Source organism: Struthio camelus, chromosome 2 (assembly GCF_040807025.1).
Source record: "Struthio camelus isolate bStrCam1 chromosome 2, bStrCam1.hap1, whole genome shotgun sequence".
Taxonomy (NCBI): domain Eukaryota; kingdom Metazoa; phylum Chordata; class Aves; order Struthioniformes; family Struthionidae; genus Struthio; species Struthio camelus.
Genome location: NC_090943.1, coordinates 16957849 through 16980968, shown reverse-complemented (window position 1 = coordinate 16980968; position 23120 = coordinate 16957849). Strand labels below are relative to the sequence as shown.

Below are 23120 nucleotides of genomic sequence, written 5' to 3'. Positions count from 1 at the left end.
GCCAATTACCCTGAAACATGATGGTGAACAAAAAAACCGAACTTGGCAGACAGGCTACCCACCCTTTATTTGGGCAAGGACTCTTGTAAACATTGGTTTATAACACATGAATAATTTCTGAGTCCAGTGAGCTTAATCTCATAATTGTGTATTACCAGTAGAAGGGCAAAAATCCTGTCTTTTTCTGGAAATGCAGAGGACTGGGCTTGCAAAAAGTGCAGCTGCGTTGGCAAGAGCTAACACACAAACCTAATTTATTAATCAAATAGCTAAGAGAAATTAAAAGTATAAATTAGTCTGACATTCTACACAGGATAAGGCAAAAGGCTAAAATGTAAAACAGGTGCAGAGAGGTCGAAGTTATGATTATAGACAGGTCTAATGGTAGGTGTGGTGATGCACACTGTCCTGAACCCTTTATTTAACCATTAAGTAAAAAACACACGCTACATTAAACCTTAGGCTGCCACAGTGTTCAGAGAATGACCTGGGATAGGCGAGTATTCTGGCGCCAAGCTATGTTCCTTTGCATAACTTTAGAAAATCTACTGTTTTAACTGTATGGCTCTGTATGTGTCATGACACAGCAAATATTTATTAATCCAGATAAAGCATGATTTTAACTTTTTTTGTTTTTATTCTAAATCATTTACTTTACTACCTTCCACTCCTGTGATAGACATCCTGACTTGCAAGTCAGTATTAAAATCATGTTTGAGTTTCTTTCTGAAATACAACAAAACCCCCAAAAAGTCAGATTTTGGATTTAAAGAGTCTGAAGTTGCAAAATTAACACATTAAAACATTTGTATACAGAGGGAGGTTTCACATACTGACACAGAATCCTACAGAACATAGAAGTCATATTAAACAGTCATGTACCTTGACTAGCCTTTGTCTCCTTAGTCTCAAAGTTGAAGTTTTTGATAGCACTTCTGAGGTTTTTTTTTGAAAATGCAAGAACTCTTTCAGCCTTCAACGTGGACTTCCTTTACACTACACACTGCTGCTTGATTTTTACTTCTAAATTAAGCATAAGAGAGCGCGTTATAGAAGTATCATTTGTCTTCTGGGATACAAACTAACCATGATCATGTTTGTATGCAAGTACTTATTTGCAGACTTCAGAGGACTCAGTTAATACCACTATATTAGTGAGAAACACCTGTAGAACTAAGTTTGAATATGTAGCCAGCAGAGGAGGCTAGATCCGAACGCAGAAACTGATAAGACTATTTTCATTTTTTGTTTAATAATAGTATCAGAGGCATTTAAAAAAATTGGAAAACTGTGATAGGGTTTAGAATGACAAAAACAAATCATCAGAAGTTTTTTCACATTTAGAGAGTGCAAAAGACTTGTGGGAATCGGGCAGATGTTGAGAGAAGTGTTCCGGTTTAGACAGAAAAATGAAGTTGCCCTGAGAAGAAAGAGAAAATCTACTGCCATTTCTTTATGTCTCTAAAATGGGTGAGCTCGTGAAACCAAGCTGATTTACCAAAACGTTGGCCTAAGTGGTTGCCCACTCTGAAATGAGATTAGGCAGACTGAAGTTACAGGCTGGGTAGTCCAAGGTCTTCACAAACAGAGTAGGAAACCCCATTTGTGTCATTCCAAATCCCTAAGCCTAGTGCGAGGCCAGCCTGAGAAACACAGCTAGGTGGAGGGCAGTTTTCTCAGATCACTTACAGTATTAAGTAGTCATGGCTTATCTTTTCAGATGCAGATACTACATTGTCCTATCCTTACTGAATAAGGGTTTAGCTTACTATTGTTCGGCCCTCTGTTGATGTTTCCAAGAGGAAAAGACAGGTCATGGCCATTGATGCAGGGACCTATTCACAAGCCAGGTACTGATCACAAGTGCTGAGCCTGCAGAAATTCATCTGATTCGTAAGCAACTCAAGAAGGGTGTTAACACAAAAGGACACAGCCTAATTAAACAAAAAAAAAAAAAGAGAGACTTTTCAGGGGAGAACATAGAAGGCAGGAAGGAAAACAGCCTCTCATATTAAAGCAGCTGATCTGAAAGCCTGCTTGACTAGAACTTCCAAGTCCCATAAACTGCCCCAACAGCAGACTGTTAGGTAGGAAACTGCTTCAAAGCTGACAAAAGAAATTCAAACATTTTCTCGTGGAATTCTCATTGCTTGAGTGATTTCTAAACGGAAACGGGCCGAACAGAACGCACATACTTAGGGTCAGACATAACCAAGTTGTTTTCTGTTTGTTGTTCAGTGTGGTTTCTCTTTAGAAGATAATGGAGCCTTAGTCACAATGCAAAGAGAGCACCACAATCACATTGCCTTATGGCATCAACACATACTGCCTTGTGCTAATACTTTCAAGGTCATCAGAGATAATATAACTGCTCTGTATTATAGCTGTCGGCGGTTAAACTTTAGCTTTTCTTAAGGAACAACTGTTTGAACTGACTCCTCAGGATAACAGATACTGTGTCTCTGCCTAGCCTTACAAATTAAAAGTAAAAAGTAAAAGGACCCTTTGAGGAAATTATGTTTTTAATCCATCATATTATGGCAACACCAAGATTCCTAGTAGACTTATAAAGGTCCTAACGGATGACTATGATGCTGAGAGGCCCAGATCTGAATCACCTGCTTTTTAAACTGTTTGAACGAATATGGAAAAAGCCTCTCTTTAGGGCCAGGGAGCTCTTGCTTACATTTACTGAGTTTCTTAAAACTCTGAATGGGAAAAAGGATTAAGAACTAACCTTTCATTACTTAAATTGTGCACAAGGCATAGTGTTTAAAAAACAAAAAACAAAAAACAAAAAACCTCCGAGGAGAGGGATTTATCTTATTATACATTCATATCTGTGCTAGGTACGTGGAGATCTCATCAGGTTAATCAGTAAAGTTTAAAATACGGTTCATCTCAAAGTAGGTATTCCAAATTGGATTTTTTAAAAATGCAATTTGACTCATTTCTTTTCAAGGGGTAGGGAGACATATTTAACAATACCTATCTGAAGTTAGGAGACGCGAGTTCCACATTGAGTGCTTCAGATACAGTGATTTCAGTTTCCTCAGAAGCATAATTACCGTTAATCTGTTGAAGCACCAGTTAACGCTTCATTTTACCTTCATTTTACAGATATCTGACCATAGACTTGTAGGCATAGGTCCAAGAGAGGAAGCAAGACAGAACCTGACAAAAAGGGGACTCCTCTGGGAGGAACGAGTCCTAGATACCGGTTACTGTTCCTGGGACTTCCTACCTTTTGCATTTAAATGCAAATCAAATAAAATCTATAAAGCAGCCCCAGGAGCAGGAATGAGTTCCACCCCATCCTTCCTTTCCCTCTTTGCATGGGGATTCCAGTGCTTAACACACCGCAAAATCCAGTTCCTTCCTTTCCCTTTCCTCTGCGCTCTTTGCTGCAGAGCGGCCCAGAGCTTTGAAGAGTTCACGTCAAAGCCTTCATTTGAGACCATTGCTCCAAGTCTGAATTCCCTCAACACTACAGAAAAGCCTAACATTTGGAGCTCTTCATATCTGTGCTGTGCTCACACCAATAGGCAATGGTTTCTGCAACTACTGTTTTCTACTGTCTGGCAGTGTACTGCTCTGAGCAGCTTTCCATTTATCTGGGACCTCTATAACAGTATCTCAAACCTCCTGCATTACTAGTGTAGATTAGCGCTCATGTTAATTGGCAGTTCCCACCTCTCTCCACTGTTTTTATAGGGCATATTTAAATTAGGCAGTAAATTAATTTGCAAAAATGATTCTTACTTTTTTAGCACTGTGATGCCAACTTCAATGGTCAAGTTCTGACCACAGTTTTAGGCTATACCTAGTATCTTATTAGTAGGGAGACTAGACTTGTGAACAAAATATCCTACTAAGGAAATGTGCAGTATTAGAACAGTCTTCCTCCTAGGGGCTAGAGGACAACCCAGTGGTAACATGATATATTGGAAACACGACTTAGCAAAGTCTCTAAAGAAGCCCTTGTGACTGAAGCCTCTGGTACGTGGTCATATGTGTCAGAGGCATACGAGTTTTCTTAATTGATCACAACAACAAACCAGAGAAATTGTAGTCCAAAGCACTGATTTTTTTCCCCCATATGTTTATTAAAGCACTTAAAAATCTGGGATTGTCTCGGACTTGGATCTCTTCCCTACAACATAATTTAACTTCCTGAGATATTTGATAAAAGAATGCCAAAGATGGTAGGATGCTTTAGCTATAGCATTATCCTCTGGTGTATAAAAGGTAGAGGAGATTATTTCCTAACACTCAAGAGGTATAGAGGAACCTAACTTCCTAGAATATGAAAATCCAAAGCAAGAGAGAAATACACATCCTTTATTCCCAGCTGTAAAACATTACCCTTGAAGGAAGTCTTTACTCCCAAAGATTCAATACTATAACTTGACGCTGAAGTTTATGATGTGGAGAACAATAGATAACGAAGTCACGAAATAAGAGAGGTGAAAAAACAGGTTTTATGTCAATGGTGTTATAGAATAAAGTGACTTTTTTTCCCCCTTCTCCTGAAGCCTTGTTGAGTGTTGCATCAAGGAACCAATGGATAGTTTAAAGCCCTCAAAAAGGAACAGCTAGAAATCCTAGCTACCAGGGCATATTACCACACACAGAAAGAAACAAAGAAAAAAAAACCCCAAAACAGCAGCCAAAAAACCCTCAAAATAGAGAACAATAATATATGAGCGAGCTTTTATTTGAACTGAATCCCAAACCATGGTCTTTTATGCCACTAGCATACATCTGAGGAAATTCTTCATATTTTTATTGGCTAATGTTGAAAGCTGGCTACATTTCAAGTTTTAAAACTGACTAGTATCTGTATAGCCGCATCTCTACAACAATTTTAGGAAGAGAGCTATCTTAACTCTGTGGCTCCTAACTGGGTATATAGTACTAATAATACTGGCAGTAAAAGATCAATGTGATAGTTATGTCATTAAGGCACACAGTACTTTTTGGTTCAATAAATCATTTGGGATGTGCTGATGTCTTGAAAAAGACTATTTGGCTTACAGTAGGATGCTACACTTTAAACAATTTTAGGCCAGAAAACCCAAGTAGGTTAAAAGGGTATATGGAATCTATATAGAACTTCTAAGTAAACTGGAAAGTACATTAGTAGAAAAACAGATTATCTTTGCTATCTGAAATGGAGGGGTATATAGGGGAGAAAAGTAAGAAACTCATAGTAAAAATAAAATAAAATTTAAAATTTAGATCCTAGTATTCCACAGATGGGTATGCAGACATTTCAGAAGGAAGGGATGCAGAAATAAGAAAGTTATCCCTCAGTAATGACTCTTCTAGGCATTTCTGCAGAAGATAAATTAGTTGTGATTTAGCTCCAAGAGAACTCAGAATCTTAATCAACTCTTATTCCTTGCTGGCACCACAGCTGCTGGGAACTGCTTCTTCTCGTTTAATAGCAGTTCAAGAAAGAAATTGGAGAGAAGTGAGGAAACAGCTGAATTGCACAGAATCAGCACTCCACTCCTTCTCTCACCTCAGATTTTTTGATAGGAGTAAGAATAGTCATGTTCATAAAATGCAACATGAAAGTAACAAAAACTTAGTCAATATTGAAGAATAGCCCCTACTGAATGGGAGAAGGAGCAAGTTAATGGAAAGCAGGTTTCTGCTCAGAATCCATGTTCTTGCTACTTTGCCTGATCTAGAAGTAATATCTGAACAGCAGGATCACTAGCAATCGGTTCATTCATGGCCAGCAGGCTGGAGTTACAGGAATTCACCACTTCCATAGCCGAGGACAAGAAGAGCAGAAGTATGAAATTGCCTGCAGTTTCTCATTTGTTCAGTGTTGTTGTCCACAGAGCAGCACACTGACCCTTCCCTTCGTTGGTCTACTCAATGCAAAGAGGCCAATGAAAGCTGTATCAGAATTACTAAGATGTAAATAATCCAGTGATTCTCTAAGATTTATAATTAATAGATTCAAAAACCATTGTCTCTGCTTCCACTGGCATAACCCAAACTGCCAACCTTATGACGTGGAGATTAGATCTCAGTGACAGAAACTGAACAAAATTCTCACTTTCTCAGAAGGCCCAAGTCTTGACAGTTTCCTCAAGATCTAAGCATTGTGCCAGGGCACTGAAGATGTAACGGTCATATTGCACCACCCTAGGCCAACAGGACTCTCTGCAGCAGATGAGACTTCACAAAAGCAGGCCTTGTCTGACAGAAAGGAGAGATGCTGAAAGCTCACTGCTGTCTTGGATAGCAATGCCTCTCACCAGAGAAAGGTTACAAAACACATTTGTCCAAGACAGAAGTGGATCTAACCTTCCTTTTTTTCTTTTTTCCATGGCCATTACAGAGTACTACCATATCAGTTCTGTATCAGTTTCCATAAAACTAAACAATTGCACCTGAAAAACAATCAGCAAGCTTTCTTTAGAAGAAAATATAAATGTATTCTTGAAGGTCAAAATAGTCATGAAAAGTTTAGAGACCGTTTTCAAATAGTACAATCCTTGTTAAATATATTCTTTAAAAGTAATAAAAAGTATTAAAATATAATAGGTGCACAAGTTTGTGAAATTGTCAGCTTCACATCAGTCCAAAATAGCAGCCACACCAGTTCCTCAAATATATGTTAAATTTAATGTTAAATTTATTCCTAAACCTGTTGAGTTTTCTAATACAGTCTCATCATGATCTACTTGATTATGTCTTCCCACCCATCTTCTTAGAGCATTAATCACTTCTGTTTTCTTATATACATAATATGGATGTTAGCAGAAAGCCTTCCAAAACATTTGTACCTCCAACTGAGGTGATCAGTAACAAGCTGAGATGTAACAAAGAAAACAACACATATTTAAAAATATATGTATATACACACACATACATATACACACACACACAAACTCATGCTCCAATTAGAAACAAGAAAGAAGAAACCCACCCACCTCAAATGAATCCTATTTACAACCTAAAGAAACATATTAGATTTCACATTCTTTACAATCCCATCTTTATACACAATCTAAACTCACTTAGACCTCAACACAAAATTTGCATATGCGAGCGCACGAAAAATAGGGACCTTAAGATTTAAATAACCCACAGTGAATATAGCATTTAACTTCACAACAAGCAAACAATGGACTAGTTGCACAACAAACGTATACCAAAGCCTTCCATATTGTATGTAAAAAACATTTAGAAACATTTCGTTTGCAGCCACTGCAAAATCATTTTGGGGATTAGGCTGAAAAAACATCTCATTACCGAAGAAAACTGATCTCTAGGTACAGGATTGAAAAAAAACCTGCTTCATTACACAAAACAGCAGAAGGGTGAGGTCATGCCTATTCCGGGCCATAGTTCACGCAATAGCACAATTTTCTTTCGAAGATACAGCTTAACCCTCTGTTCTAACTGATCTGCGGCGACTTTTGATAAAGAGAAAAGGAAAAGATACAATAGATGAAATCTCGCCCCACCTTTCCCTGCGCCCTGGCCCCGGCCCCGGCCCCCTCCCCCGCCAGAGCCGCGGCCACAAGGCGTTTCGGAGCGCCACAGCGCCACCAACACAGATCAAGGCAAAACAAAAAAGATCTCCCACCGTGTGAAAAAAAAAATGCGCCTAGAAAAATGCCAAAAATTACAAAATGTCTCCCAAATGTACCTTCTCGGAGGAAAAAAGGAACAAACAAACAAACAAACCACCCCCCGCCCCTCCCCCAAAAGCAAGACACCTAAATGAAGCGTGGTGCAATAAGGACCTTTATATAACTAATGCTTTAAGCTAATTGCCATAAGAGCGCTAATTTGCAAATAAAAAGGTCACTGTTCAGTAACAGACATAACTTAATCTAAACCCTGTTATGTCAATCGCCACCTTCATCACACCAAGGGCAGTTTTTCCCCCTTACTTTAGACCGAAGTAATCCATCAAGAGCCATCACCAACGGCATTGTAAACTCTTTTAGCCGCGACCAGACTATATAGCAACGTAATCTGCTTCTTTGTATCTTAGAGCTGCGTTATATTTATAAAGATAGCAAAATATTTGGCCACCAACACATTTACTATTCGGTAAAGAAAAAGCTCAAACAAAAAGCCAGAACCAAAAGGCAAGTCCATCTCGAAACATCCGAGTTCTTATACTCTTAAATTGAACTTAAATTGCTGTTAAGCTTCGCGTGTCTTAAATTTTAAAGAGGAAACAAAACTGACTTCGGCAATCGTCGAAATTAAGGAGACATCGCTGGGTGGAATACACACGAGAGCAAAGCTGAGAAAAATACAAAGCTGTTTTGTTCACCAACACAACGAAAACCTTCCACAGCACAAATACACGGCCAAAAAAAAAAAAAACGCAGCCACGGCTATTTTTGGTTAAAATCACAAACTTACCTTTGAAGAAGAAGAAGGCAGTCCTTGCAAAACGGCGGTGACAATATGGGCTGCATAGCCGCTCTCCGGCAGCCAGCCACCTCCATGCTGCAAAGGGCTCTCCCAACATCCTTAAAATATTTCGCAAATGCAAAAAGTGAGACTTTTTTTTTTTTTTTCCTCTCTCCCCTCCCCCTCGCCCCCCAGGATGGCCGGTGGAGGCGGCGGCTTCCCCCGGGGGCTGCGGGCGCTGCCCGGGGGGGCCGGGCCGGGCCGGGCCGGGGGGGCCGGGCGCCGCCGGGGTCACAACTTTGCCGAGGCCGGCGGCGGCGGCGATGGGCTCCGCGGGCAGCGGCCCCGCCGCCCCCGCCCGCTCCCGCTCCCCCCCCCGCCAGCCGCCGCCGCCGCCTGGAAAAATGCAGTGTGCCATTTTACACCCGCCTTTGAAACGCACAGGACCAAAGTCTAGCGGCTGGTTTTCGGTGACACTGCAAAACTACGGCTCGCTTCGTCCCCTTCGTCCCCCCCCTTTCCTGCCTTCAATGAGAGCAACCGCCTCCTGAGAATGAATAAATAAAGACAGCTGGAGAAAATAATTCAGAGACTTTGCTATTTTTCCCTTCCCCCACCTCAGCCCCTGAAGCAAGTTTCTACCGATAAGCGCATCCCTTCGCCTTCCCCCGGCACCAGGCGACCCCCACGCCAGCACACCAGCCTTGTTGCAGCTCGGCAACCTCACAGCAGCCAGAAAAGCCAGTCATGCCTGAAACAAAATCCAGGATTCCCTGAAAGTGGGAGGCTTGAATCCCAACCAATACTCGGTTTACTTACAAAGATAAATACCTACCTTACGAAAGAACTAAATTAATACTAAATTCAACAGATACATCCGTTACGGCAGGAATAGTTTTTCTATAAATACTGGTTTAAAAACCCCTCCTTATACTGACTGACAGAATTCTACCATGCTGCCCACAAACAAAATGGCTGTGGCACCGAGTTTTTTGGTTCCTCCCACTGTGCCTCCCCCTGGCCTCCAGGAAGTGGTAGAAATCCAAAATAAAATCAGCACGAAAAGTACAATGCCGCGGCTAAACTCCGCACGGCACCACTAGGCACCGCGGCGAGCGGAGCCCGTTTAGCAACGCTGGACTTTGCCGAGCGTTTTTATTGTTTTTCCAAGGGCATCCATCCCTGGCAATTTACATCCCTGTGTAATCTGAACTTCCTGCTTTACATATTTATAAGGTCTTTCACCTATCTTGGCAGGCTTTCAAATTAAGTGGGTTGGGAAATTTGATGCTGTGCCTCTACTTTGTGAGCTGAGTCAGGTAGTGGCTGCTGTAGCTGTGCTGTGAAAACACAGGCAAATTCTCACACTTTTAGTGCTCAGGGCGAGATCGACTTACCCCCGTAAGGTGCTATAGTGTTGCAAACGAGCATGCAGACACGGGCAGGGCGTTCACATGAGTATCCTCAGCAGCAACTGCCGTTTAGGCCTCTTGCATGTGAAGAGACATTTTGTAATGTTTATATTTTTGCATTTGTTGTTCAAAGCAAGCTGGCTGAATTATGGTTTCTGTGGAAATAATCCTGGATTTTCTCGTATTTTTTATGACCTTGAGCAGTTTGGCAGCCATTAACTTTTTTTCTGACGTTCATTCTTTACAGAATAATCAGGCAAATACGGCATATTTAAATTCGAGTTGATCATAAACATGTCAATATGTGCTCCCCTTTCTGAGCCATCTAGTCTTGCTAGGCAATAGCACAGCTCCTCTACCATACAGTTTCCCGGGCTCCACAGGGCCTGATTCATCTCTCATGGGAGTCTTTTTACTGCCTTTAGTAGGAGTTGCAATGGAGGCAGGCTGTCAGACCCGCTGAGCCTGATCCATTGCTATATAAAAAGATGTGAATTAATATTCCCATCCCCTGCTATTCTAAACCTTTTTCAGAGGCACTGAAAAATCAGTGAAATTAGTGATTTTTTTTTTCCCCTGAACCACCTCCTCTTTCTAGGCCTTAAATTCCAATGGACTTCACGAAAATGTTGTCATTATTATTGTTTGTTTGCGTCATTGTGGTATCTAGCAGCCTTAATCCTGGACTATGATTACGATGGTAGACCGTATAGAAATATAGGGCAAAAAGATAATTCCTGCCCTGAAGAGCTCAAGTATAAGACAAAAGACAACAGATGGCTACAGGCAGATGAGGGAAACAATGAGACTGTATTGATCAGCAGGAAAGGCACTGTTTCCAGCTCACCACCAGCCTAACACTTGTTTCTGTGTGCATGTCATGGTAAAGAAGACTGAAGGTGGGATTTGATAAAGAAAATGAATCGGTTTTGTGGCTGTTTAAAGAAAACTTCCACAAGAGGGACAGCATAGAAGACAGCACAAAGTTGTTTGCCAGAAAAAGCAGCAGATGAGCAACGGAAGTCTAAAAAAGTTGGCATTATCCTTTTTAAATGACAGAAAATTGATAGGGGGGAAGTAGGCTATGAAAGCCTTGAAAATAAAGATGTAAAGCTTATGTTTGATACAAGAAAGAAGGGGAGGCAATGAAAATTCAAAAGGCAGAGTGACATGAAAAAAGCATAAGCCAGGCCTAAAAAGTCCTAGAAAAAAGGATATAGTGAATTATCTGGGCCCAAGGAGATGTAGCTGCTGAGATTAATTATTTTATTTAAAAACTCAGCATGGTCTTTATAGGAATGAAGGTGTTTTTCTTAAGCATTAGTTTGAAGACTCCTCATTGATTATCTGAACTTCTCTCCCAAACTGTATTTAGTGAATTCGTAAAATTGTGTTTAGCACTACGTACGGTGGCAGCGTTCATTATATGAACACCTGCTCACTAAAGTGTCACCTGAAGCTAGCTAATAACCAGCAGATAAGCACACATGTGACCGGGACCAAAACAACCAGGCACACTGGAAGGGTTCCTTTTCCTGTCACCTGTTTTGCAAGAAGCCCTCACCTCCTTGTGGTTTCTTGTAAATTAAACGTTCACCACCCTCCACCCTCAACTAACTAGTCTGCATGGTGAGGATGAAGGAAGGGCCGCACAGCCCTGTCCTATAGCATAGAGGAGAGCAGCTACATCGCGAGAGCAAACCATGGTTTGGAGGAGAGGTATGGTCTGTAGACTCATGCCCTTCCCAGTGAATTCTTTCTTATGTAATGTTGTTTTAGGTTTCTAAACATTTTTTTTCTTTCTTATCCACATTTAGTAGCTGTATTGCAGTAGCAGCAGCTGCACGTTTGTTTGGTTGGTTTTTTTGTAATTATTTTGCATTAAATACCTTGGATATGATTATATTTCCTACAGCAATTATGTGAGGAGCTCTTAAGTGTGTTGGCTAGTCATTACATATTTGAGAGCTAAATGTGTCAAGTTAATGCAACTCAGTAAATTACCTCAGATCAGCTAGGCCTTGGTAAACGTCTGTGAGTATTATGATGTGGAAAATGTGAAATAATTTGACTGGGCTCTTTTGTCACAGGCTAAACTGAACTACAGGAAATTTCCTTCTGATTTAAAGCTTACTACTACTGTAGACGAGCCCATGTGTGGTAACTGTTATCCCGTGTTGATTTTCTCCTATGTTTGATCTCATCATCAGATTTAACTGAAAATAGTGTGTATCAAGTGCTAAAAGCTGTGGACTGAGAAGATGAATGAAATTTGCATTTCAGCTTTTTTTTTCTGAATAAGTTTTCTAAGAAAAGCTGAACAGTATGTTCTCATGCTTTGCAAACTGCCCTTGCTTAAGTTAAATTTCTTGTTGCTGAGAGTAACTCCGAAGAGCACCACCATCTGCCATGCTCTGTTCATTCTGTGCTTTTTTTAAAGTTTTGTCCAGTGTTCAGTGGGAATGCTTGGGACTTTACTCAAAAGCATGACAATAGAAAAAAATAGAAAAAGTGTACGAAAGCATGAAACAAACTAGCTCTATTTTAGAATTTAGACTAGCACAAAAGAGTGGCCAAAAAGCGATAACATTCAAATGGCATCGTCTTATTATCATTACCTCTAATGGCATAGTTTCCAAGCAGGTCTCTGTCTCCACACTTGCAATAAAGGCATTGTGTATGTATTCTTCTGACACTCTTCTTGATGTCTTTAGGAACTAGATTATCAGTCCTTTTCAGTCAGTAAATCATTAGATAGACAGCAATAGCTGAAATATATCAAAGAGCTTTTACAACTGGTAATTTAAACGATCACTTGTTTTCCTTTTGAAAAAAAATGACATTAAATGCTTTTCAGTTGAAAGATCATTGAATGTATAAATATTTTGCATTTTAATTCAACAGATATAATTCACATAGCTGCATAATTGCTCTTGAAGAATTCAAGAGACTGTTTTGCTGTAGTATGGAAAATTCACAGATTATAACTTAAGAATGGATCACTGATGCCTGCCTATATTGTAACAGAAGACATGAGACTCCCCTGCCTTAATTCTTATGTGAGCCAGGTCAGACATTTTTTAAAAGCATCCTATCTGGACTGAAATTTTATGGTGATAAAAAATCCACTATAATCTGCACTAAATTGTTGCAGTGATTACTCGGATCATGTGAAATTTAACTTTAACTTTGTAACTTTTTAAATCTCTTTTTCCATCTCTCCCTGTCCAACTTCTGTTTCTGTGTGAGTGTATGGCTTATAAAACATCTCTCTCTGTTAAACAGATTTGATCTTCTTCTGATTTGTCTGCAGTTTATTGGTAACCTTCATGATTCGTGAATCATGGACACCGAAAACAGGCGCAACATGCCTGTTAAACTATTTGCCAAATACTGAAGTAAAGTAACTCCTGATTTCATTTCTGCACATCCTAAAGTTTTAGTAGCTTTCTTGCTGCATTATCATCATGGGTACTCATGTTCAGCAAACTATCCCACTAATTTCTGTATCTTCTGCAGAGTCACTTCTTTTCAGCCACGGCTTCTCCCTTCTGCCCATATGACATAATGCTGTTCTTGGAATTTTGCTTTTGCCTGCACATAGATTTATACTGTTTACTTGTGCCTAGCTTAATAAAGCGATCCAAATTGTTTCTTATCAATGACCCATCCTCCACTCTTTTCCTCTCATCCACACTCTTAAGTAATGTGAGCTGTGTCAGTAAGGGCTCATTTTCTCATTGATCTCACCTCAGGCAGTGCTTTTGCTTAGTATCGAATGCTGAAGTTCCATTGCTGAATTTATTTCTTTCTGCCAGGACCACATTTTCAAATACTTTATGATTGATCCAGTTTGATTTAAATCACAGAAGCCTCACAGGTAGATGTATCACTTATCTTTTTCACAACAGAAGGTCTGCTGGCGATAGTTCAGCTGGTTTTAGGATAATGTTCGGTGATGAAAGCTGTGGAACAAGAGCCAACTCAATATAGGTGGATAAGTAATTGGTTACAAAAATGCATGGGAGTCTCTAGAAAAACAAAAGTAAACCTCCAAAACATCTGCTGCTGATGGCTGCCAAAGTCTGCCATGCTGCCCTAAAGATAGCTTTCCCCCCTCCCCCCATTATTTCTATGACGGTCTGAAAGTACCTACTCAGACCCAACGTTCATATTGTTCTGCTTGTGACCTACACTTATTTATACCTTAACAACCTTCTTGGCTTTTGGAAAGTATCTTGTGTTGAATTATTGTAGGAATCAACGTGTATCATTCTTTCAGAATTAACTAATTGTTCCTAGGAAAGGTCTTATATGGTAATATACCTATTAAAAGAATATTTCGGCCATATCGTGTTGGCACGGATGTATTTCTAAAGCTCCTGATCCTTTAGCTGCCTGTATTTAATCTTTAATTGTCTGTGATTAATTTTTATTAATGTTGAAGCTAATGGGGAAATACTGGGTTTGATTTCAGAACAAATTTAGAAAAAAAAAAAACTGCTGTGAAACCTTTCTTTTAACCTTAGCAATGGCTTGATTGGGCTTGTTCCACTTACTTTCTCTGTTATATGCTGATGCTTGAAAGAGAATCACATCGGCCTTTTCCCAGGTCTTGGAATTGTAGGTGGGAGGTTATTTCGTGCTTTTGAATTCAGTAAGGCACAAAGGCCTTGTTCTCATCCTTTTATTAAAATTGAAGTAGAATGAATATTCATTGAGATGTCTGCAAGCACAGGTAACAGTTAAAGCATCTTTTTCACTTGAATTTATTCCCTTTTTTCCTTTGTTATGTCTGCAATGCTTCTTCTGTGAGTATTGTTCCCGGATTGTATGGTACAGCTCTTGTTACTGCCCTTGAATTGTTTACAGTGTGCTGTGCCAGAACAAGGGAACATGTGAGTGGTGCTTCTGGCTTTATTAAACATGTTTTGTTACCTTCTTTCTCAGGTTTCTATCTTCTGATAATTAAGGGGATCTCTTACAGATTGTATCAGATGAGCTGTATTGCAGATAATTTTCCCAGATGATTTATTATACCTAGGAAATTTCAGCAGAAATGTCAAGGATTCGGACAAGGTGAACAATGACTTCAGTCCATCTGTGTTCAGCTGACTTGCCTGTTGACTGGTTTATGTGTTTAGTAGATTTTATCTGTTCCTGTCCGAATTCACATTTGTCATTCCGAATAAAGGGCCACTGTTGAAAACATCTCAGAACTGTTCAGAGTCACTCATAGTGTTCATTTGCTCTGCTGCTGCAAACAAATGCATCATTTGTTGGCAAAGGCAATACTGTCACAATTCAGTTTTCTTTTACGAAATGTTCTGATGCTGAGGACATACTGAATGGAAGCCAGTTTAGTCAGTAAAAGTTTGATGAACATAGTATGAGTATAGGAAGGGGAATTTAAGAAAAGCCTACAGTTGCATACTGCTTTGAGAATATTTAGGTCTGAGATGACTGAACCAAAGTCCTTTATGATTCCAGATTGAGCAAGACTGTGAACTGCAGTCATAAAAGCTTTAGCTTTTTCTCCTTCTTTCTTACAAAGTTTAGCCTTTTATAGATAATACTATTTCAGCTTGGGTACTTTTCAGTGAGTACCTAGAATCAGAGAAGGTGAATTCTGGCCAGCAAGCTCAATGCATCCATTGGTCAGCTCATCAGAAATTCCAGAATGCAGACGATAAGGCATTAATTATTGTAAGATATCAGAATATAGTGACTGTTCTTTCATATCATTGTTAATTACTGTTGGAAAACAGAATAGTTCATATACAACCTCTGGTATTATTACATCATATGCTCAAATCTGGAATTATCTATTTGACATCTGTGCTTTTTTGTGTTGTTATTATCAGCTGCAACAAATCACTCGAACAAATACAATACTTAGGAGTTTTTTACCTAAATTTACTTAGATTCCTTCTTGTAGCCTTAATTCTACTGATGAAATATTCTTTGCTTTTTCACATCGTTATCAATTTTCTAGAGATTCTAGCTTGTCATATATCTTTATTACCACTTTCCCTGTTTCCCTGTTTAAACAAAGTATCTACTCCTAGCTTTTTTCTTATTGTCAGAAAAAGCTCTGAAGACTAAGCTGACCAAACGTCACTAGCTTGTTGATTAATAACTGTAACCAATTGGCAACAGAAAGTATATGTGAGTAGACATACCATGTTGCATGGATGCTGCCTTTTCATATAATGTCTTGGATATCTTCTGTCACGCTTGCCGTGGTTTTGCCTTCCTCAGTCTCCCCACCCTCCCACAGGTACTGCAGAGATGATAGTAAAATTCATGCCTGTGCTGCAGAGGCTTGGGAAGAAGCGTGCTTCTTGCCCTGCTTCTTCCACTCACATGGACCTAATGGCACCAGCAGCTCTCAGCAAGGGGCAAGAAGAGTTATTTGATTCCGTCAAAAAAACATAGCTTCCACAAAGAAAAAATAATAGACCAAAAGAAACCATTCTGCTCACTACATCTAGTACATGCATTGCCACGTGCATCACCATATTTACACAGTAAATTTCCAAGAAATATTACCAAAGCCTTTTTGTTCAAAGACGGAGAATATGCACAGCATCCAGGTTTGTTGCACAAAAATCTTAACAGAAAAGTTTCTAGGTGGTTTGCAAATTGCACGCTTACTATGGTAAATGGTCAGTTATGACTTGTAACATTGGTACAAGGCAGGAAAAAGCCTTCAGCTTTGCCTGACATACAAAGACTAACTTAATCTAGTTATGTTATCAGTCAACAAATGGAAGAACAGTGCAATTACCAGTTCATAAATATATACTTTACTTTCATAGCTGCTTACTTCCTTTCCATGTAAGGTTCCTTTTCACTTTTAAAACTAGCATGGAATTTCTTTTGTGATGCTATAGCTTTATGTTTTATAATTTTAGCTTTTATCTTATTAATAGCCATTTACATTTCTCCTGATGTAACTTTATTGAAAAGTTTTTAGTTTATAATTAATTTTTGAGAATGAAAATGTGCATTTTAAGAATGTGTATTTTCTGAAAAGAGAAGCCAGTTAGCTGTGGTTGAATGCTATTGAAACCTGAAAGATCTAATAGTTCAGTTTTCTGAATCTTTTAGTGTCTGAGTAGTTTATAGTCTAAAAGTTATTTGCAGCCATATTTGCTGCTTTATCACTAAAGATTTTTTAAGGGGAGCAAATGACAAGATATTAACTGTCCAGCAAAAGTGTCTATTCTAGTACATGTTTATTAGGTATTGAAGTTCCTTGTCTTAAAATCATTCCAGTTTTTGTTATTCAACTCTTAAGCTAAAATAGTGAAATATAAAATGTAACTAGGTTCCCACTGCACCTGAACCTTTCACAGATGAGACCTAAGCGTATACTGAAATATATAGCATTACAAGATCATGCAGCTGACTCCTTTGGATTTTGCTGGGGCAAATCCTGAAAGACTAACTGCAATCTGCAGTGACTGAGGGGAGCCCCATTTTTTAAGTCCCATTAACTAGGAACTGGCTAGTGATTTAGCATTTTCCTCAAGTTAGTGCAAGTCAATAGCTGTCCTTCAGGGTTTAGTATACTTCTGGGCTATATTTATGCTCCTAATGTTTGACTTCTGTTACTTGACAGGTCTTTCTGTCCTGACCTGATGCTCTGCTATACTTTATTATCAAGGACTCCCTTCCTTCCTGTCCTTTGGTTTTGCCTTGGACTATTTTCTTACCTTGTTCTTTGGACTAGTTCATCCATTTGCTTCTAAACTTGGCCTACTTTGACTGAGATGCTGTGTCCCGGGCCAGGACTCCAGCTGGACAATGTTAATTTAAGCTGGCCTGCCTCATGGAAGATCTTTTGCTGCTCTGTGAGTTGTGCTCAGTGTACATGCAAAGGACCGATTGCATTTTCCTAGTCTTCACTCAAGTGAGTTCCATATTTATTTCTGGCAGGAATGTGATAGCCCTTTTCACAAGCCAAGGTCTCTTTGGTACTTATTCCTCCATTTGCCATCTGTCAGATGATGCAGGTGTTCCTTAGTTCTCCTATAGTACCTAACACCCTCTGTTGCCACCCAGATTCTCCTGGTGCTCTTAGTCCTTCCTAGGACTACCATGCACCCTGCTTGTCCTTGTATCAAGGTTTGCCATTCTTTTTCTCTCTCAGATGGCTTTTTATTTTCCTCTACCTGTCATGACCTTCGTTCTTCTCTTTCTCTCCATTCCACAGGAACCGTGCCTTCTGCTCTCTCCCAAGGACAGTTTTCTCTTTTTCTCCGTTTGCAACTCTGTGCGTGGACTTTTTATTCCCTTGCCACTCTTATTTCTTTTCCTTTCATCCAAAAGATAAGACTTTCAGACTACTAGCATTTTATAACTGTGTTTGGCAGATCAGCAGGCCTAAAATATAGGATAATGTTATGTTTAGTGCTTCAAGTTGTAGGGAGAGGGAGAAATAAATAGTAGTGTGGCATTTCAGCTTAACTCTGAAGGATTCTCATTTGTTCTGGAGTACAGCTTTCAAACAGTAAGTAATGATGCTTCATAAGTCAGCAACATCTTTTGGGCCAGACTTAGTGCCTTCTTTGTGTTACTCCAAGTAGGAGAAAGAAAGGTAAATGTGACTGTTGGCTAGAGTTATCCTGGAAATAAAGGTAGTCCAGTCTTGTGCAAAATAGGGCCAGGCTTTTCCAGGCCCTGATTTGTTGGAGCAAGCCCCTGAGTATTGCACTTTCATGATCCCTAGGTGGCACAGCAGCATAATTGCAACCTTCGCTGCCCTGAAGTTGCTTTAACTTATTTATTTGTCTGAACTGGGCCTTAGCAGTCATATCTTCCCTTCGCCTCAGATCTTGCCTTAATCAGAAAGCACACGGTTAGTGTCTATTTAGTACTATTTTGCATGTAGTAGCTTTCCACAGAGTTGGTGTTTGAAAGGCCAAGTCTTATAACTCCTTCAAGTCGCTACTAATTTTTCACAGCTGCACCAAAACTTGAAGGAAAATGAGTTTATCTGACGGAGAAAAGCTGTCTTTGTGACTACTGGTTTTAGTAGAAAGAAGAAACAAACACAAAAATAAGCCTTATAAAGTTTTTTGTGCAACTCAGGCTGAAGAGGTGAGGAATAGTACTGGCAATCTAAGGAAGGGTCCAAGAACGGCATCTTCTAAGAAAATATCAAGGCAAGAATCAAAATTAAAACTGTCTAGAAGCACTCATCTGTGTGTTTTAATTTGTTTTAGAAAGTCTTCGCCTGAACCACAATAGATCAAAAAATGGTCCTGAAAATATACACCATACCATGTGTGTTTTGTGTTCATTCTGCTAAAGACTCTTTAAATCAATAACCCTGGGAAAAATAGGCTAAAATTCTCCCATGGCTGTAGGCATGCAAAAAATGCACAAAACAATCTCAAGAGTCTGCCTTGAGATTTTTTTCCAAAGTATATCTCAGTAAGATTTGGATTGAATCCTGTAGTGTAAATATAGTTCATGATGATTCTTTTTAAAGGCTAGGTAAGGCATTATATACGTTTTAGACTATTTCATTGACTAATAGCTCTGAAGTCATTATTCAGTTCTACTTCACAGTGTTTCACAGTGTTAAGGACTGGCTCTAGGTACTAGAGAAAACTGGTTACAAAGTCTTTTGGATATTTGCCTTGTAAAAAAAAACTGTGAAAAGAACATCTACCTTACTTTAATAATATCGTGTCTTATTAATCCAAAGTAACAATGAAACTTGTGATTGCTGAATACATTTTCTAAACTATAATGCAGTATTTTTCAGTCTGCAATGCATATTTTTCAGCCCACATGCACAAATTACACATCGGTGTAATTAACCTATTTCACATAGTGAAACCCCCTTGATGGAGTTATTAAAAATACCATAACTTTCCAGTCTTTTTTGGCAGCTGACCAAATCACGTGGGTCAAGGATAAGAACTTGTGGCTTTGTGTTATGTCTCACCTTTAGTCATGTTTCTTTTCCCTGTTCTAGGTTCTTGTCCATTCATGTAGTACTGACTTGGGACCAATACCGCTGTTGCTGAAGGATGGTTTGGTGTCTAGCACAGTAAATGACTGAGAATGGCTGGAGCATTAGAACATGGTCTTATTTTGTAAGAAGCCAGTATCCCTTCTAGTCCTAAACACTTGATTTCTAACTCAGATTATATGAAATTATATGCAAGACCTTTTAATTCCAGCATTGATTGGTGAGACACTCTCTTCTGAGTTATTTTCTGTGCTCTTTTGACATGCATCACAGTAATTGCATGGTAATTTACTGAAGATGCTAACAGAGCTGCAGCCCACCTCCTGTGCTAATATTGCTTGGTGCAATGTGTGGTCCTGGCCATGAGTAACAAGTTTGAAACTTCCATTCCTCGTCCCTCTTTGTACAATGGTAGCTATAACCTCTCTGTCAAGGTTTTAACCATTGAGTTGTAACTGGACTGGAGCTTTCTTATCCACTCAGATTCTGATGTGAGCCCTGATGTCCATTCTGCTGTAATTAGCAGCGGAGGCATAGTGGCAATATTTCAAACTTGAATAATACAAAAAACTTGCATATGAGAGCTTTGCAGCCTTGTGGCCATGGATGATGGTAGCCAGGTGCATAATATAACTTGATTTGACAACAGAACGTTAAAAAACAGTGAAGTACCTCCTGTATATTTGCCATGTGGGATATCCAAGACTAACAAATGCCAGAACACAGTACAGAGTGACAATTTCTATGTGGTTAGGGGAAGTACTGAGAGAATCAGCAGTGAAGCTTTAGTGTCTACTGTTAGTTAACAAGATACACGATACTGCTAACAAGGTACAGCTGCTTTTGTTTAGGCACAAAGAAATAATGGTGAAACTTTGCACAAATATATTAGGTAGTTCCATCACTGTTTATACCTCTTCATAATTCTTGTAAAGTATGAAAGTGAGGTATGAACTAAGATAGTTTATGTTGTTTGGAAAGTACTTTATAAGACTGTTAATACTTTTATGGAAAGCACTTCACAAGCATTGTGAACTCACAAATGAGTTGAACTCAATTATTCTACATAAGATAGATCTGAGCTCCCACATGCTCTTTTTGGTTGCACTTTATCAAACTTTAGACCTTTATTTCAGGTAGATTTAAGACATTTGCCAAAGGGGGTGGTTATAAATGTATCTGTTACTATGAAACAAAGTAGCTTAGCTCTCTTCTGCATTTCAGAAATGTGCACTATTTCAGCATTTTTTTTCCCATTTGGAGTAATGCCATTTTGAGATATCCCTCACAGTTAAGTTTCTTAAAATACTAGTGTGAATTTCTCTTTACTTGATTCATACTGTCTTTTCATTCCTTTACTTCAGCTCATCTCTATTATAGCAGATTGCAGAACTCCTTTCCTTCTGTATAGCACTCCCTGTAAAATTCTCACAGGGCTCTGCAGCAGGTTTCATAAGGTAACTGAGTTTGTACAATCATGTATGAGAGTCCTCCTCTAATAATTTTTGAACCTGCTGGCCAATTTCAATCATACTTGACAGAGGAACAAACTGTGTTTTTGTCAGTCTGTTTCTGTGTGTATAATTAACGTCTAACTGCAGTAAGAGTTCTGCCAGCTTTCAGTGATACGTGTATATTTAAATATACTAAACTCCTACTCATTTCATTAAAACAGAGAAACCATGTTGGTGTCCCCACTAAAAAAAAATCTTAGAAAAACTAAATGCACAAAGAAGTGCTACAGTGGAGGCTAGGCTTCTATCATTCCACTATTTCAGGATCCTAAAGTTGTATTATTTAAATTATTTTTTTAATTAAGTGCCAGCAATTTTAGGGATTGTTTTCTGGCTCCTCCACTATGTTAACCGTTCATTTGTCTGGTTAGAATTGCATCCCAGGCTACTAAAGGATTTGCATAAAACAAATGCTTTCCCCTATGCGTTCTGCCTGATTTGTGGAATTTGTCCAAATTAGCACTTACAGAACTTAATCGGACCTGCATGTACCAAGCAAAAAGCCCAGTTCTATTACTTGCAGAAGTAAGAACTATTTTCTGACAAAGGTAATGCTACCATTTCAACTATTTATAATTTCAGTAACATAGGAAAAGAACAGATATTGGAGAGTAAGGCACCGCAGAAAACGGTGCCAGGTGGTTGGGGAAAGGAGAGTTTTCATGTTATCTGTGAAATATTTTCTTTGGTGTGAAAACATGGCAAATAATACACGACTGGTAGAAGCTGAAAAAAAAGCACAGAAGTCTAGGCTACAGGCAGATGGGTGAATGCTTTTTCTTATTTATTTGATGTAGGCTGGCTGTGCAAACCTTGCTTAATAATGTGAGCAAGTAAGAATAGCCATAGAGTGAAACCAAGTGTCAGGCTGCTGCTGCTACCCATAGCAGATACCTAGGGAAGAATATAGGAAGCAGGTCAAATACAGAGTGATCCTTTCATTAGTATATATGCTTAGCTTCTGGCAGCTGGTAATTCAGATATTTCTTAAGCTTATGTTTGCATCTGGTCCACTGTGCTTATTAACTATCAGTAGACATATACTCCATGAATTTGAGCTATATTTTTAGAATCCATTCATATTTTTACTTTCTATAATATCCAGTGATTTCCACTGCAACTTCATTTGTAAATGGCTGATTGACCATCTAACATTGCACCCCGTTTCCTTTGAGAAATAAGAAATCATAATTTCCATCTCACATTATCTAATCATTCATAATCCTATAGCTTTATCATATCTGTTTAATAAGGAGTCTACTGTATTTTGGGGAAAACCAGAAGTAAATTCTTTACTTCAACTGAAGTAGTTCCATGCCTCAGTTTATCTTTGTTGCCTTTCTCTGTACCTTTTCTACTACTACTTTATTCTTTCTCAAGTAGGATTGCCAGAAGTAGATGTAGTAATCAAGATGTGGGCATATCATCCATGCATATAGTAGGATAATGACGTTTTCTGCTGATTTTTCTCTTTGTTTATTGTCCTTTGCTTATTTGTATTTTCCTGTCCCCAAAATTTATAACATATTATTTACTTAGCAACTCACTGACTGTTAGTTCTTGTTAGAGAACTAATTATTATAACTTGCGGATTTCTATTCTTTTTCAGGAGAGAGAGGAAGAATTAATATCTGCTTAGAATCCTCTTCAGTATATGTGTAATTGCATTTACTTTTCCCAATGTTTGTTATTTTATACTTAGAGAGGCAATGGTGACTCTTCCCCACTATACCATATTTATCTATCTATCTTCCAATATTATAATATATTCTACCAGTTTTCCCAACATGGATGTCAGTTTTA

General features: G+C 38.9%; 2 protein-coding genes across 3 annotated transcripts in view; one reads left to right on the top strand and one right to left on the bottom strand.

Moving 5' to 3' along the window:
• Positions 1 to 9409, bottom strand: part of EPC1 (enhancer of polycomb homolog 1) — a 72901-nt gene extending 63492 nt beyond the window's left edge. For both annotated transcript variants that reach the window (XM_068934402.1, XM_068934403.1), the window contains exons 1-2: positions 9236 to 9409; positions 8410 to 8519 (exon numbers count right to left, since the gene is read on the bottom strand). The gene's annotated coding sequence lies outside the window, so the exon portion shown is untranslated. The remainder of the gene's footprint in view (positions 1 to 8409; positions 8520 to 9235) is intronic.
• Positions 9410 to 11414: 2005 nt separating this feature from the next.
• The window catches only part of LOC138066370 (coiled-coil domain-containing protein 7-like), a 37326-nt gene continuing 25620 nt past the window's right edge, over positions 11415 to 23120 (top strand). Inside the window, exon 1 of the mRNA XM_068936016.1 lies at positions 11415 to 11531. The gene's annotated coding sequence lies outside the window, so the exon portion shown is untranslated. The remainder of the gene's footprint in view (positions 11532 to 23120) is intronic.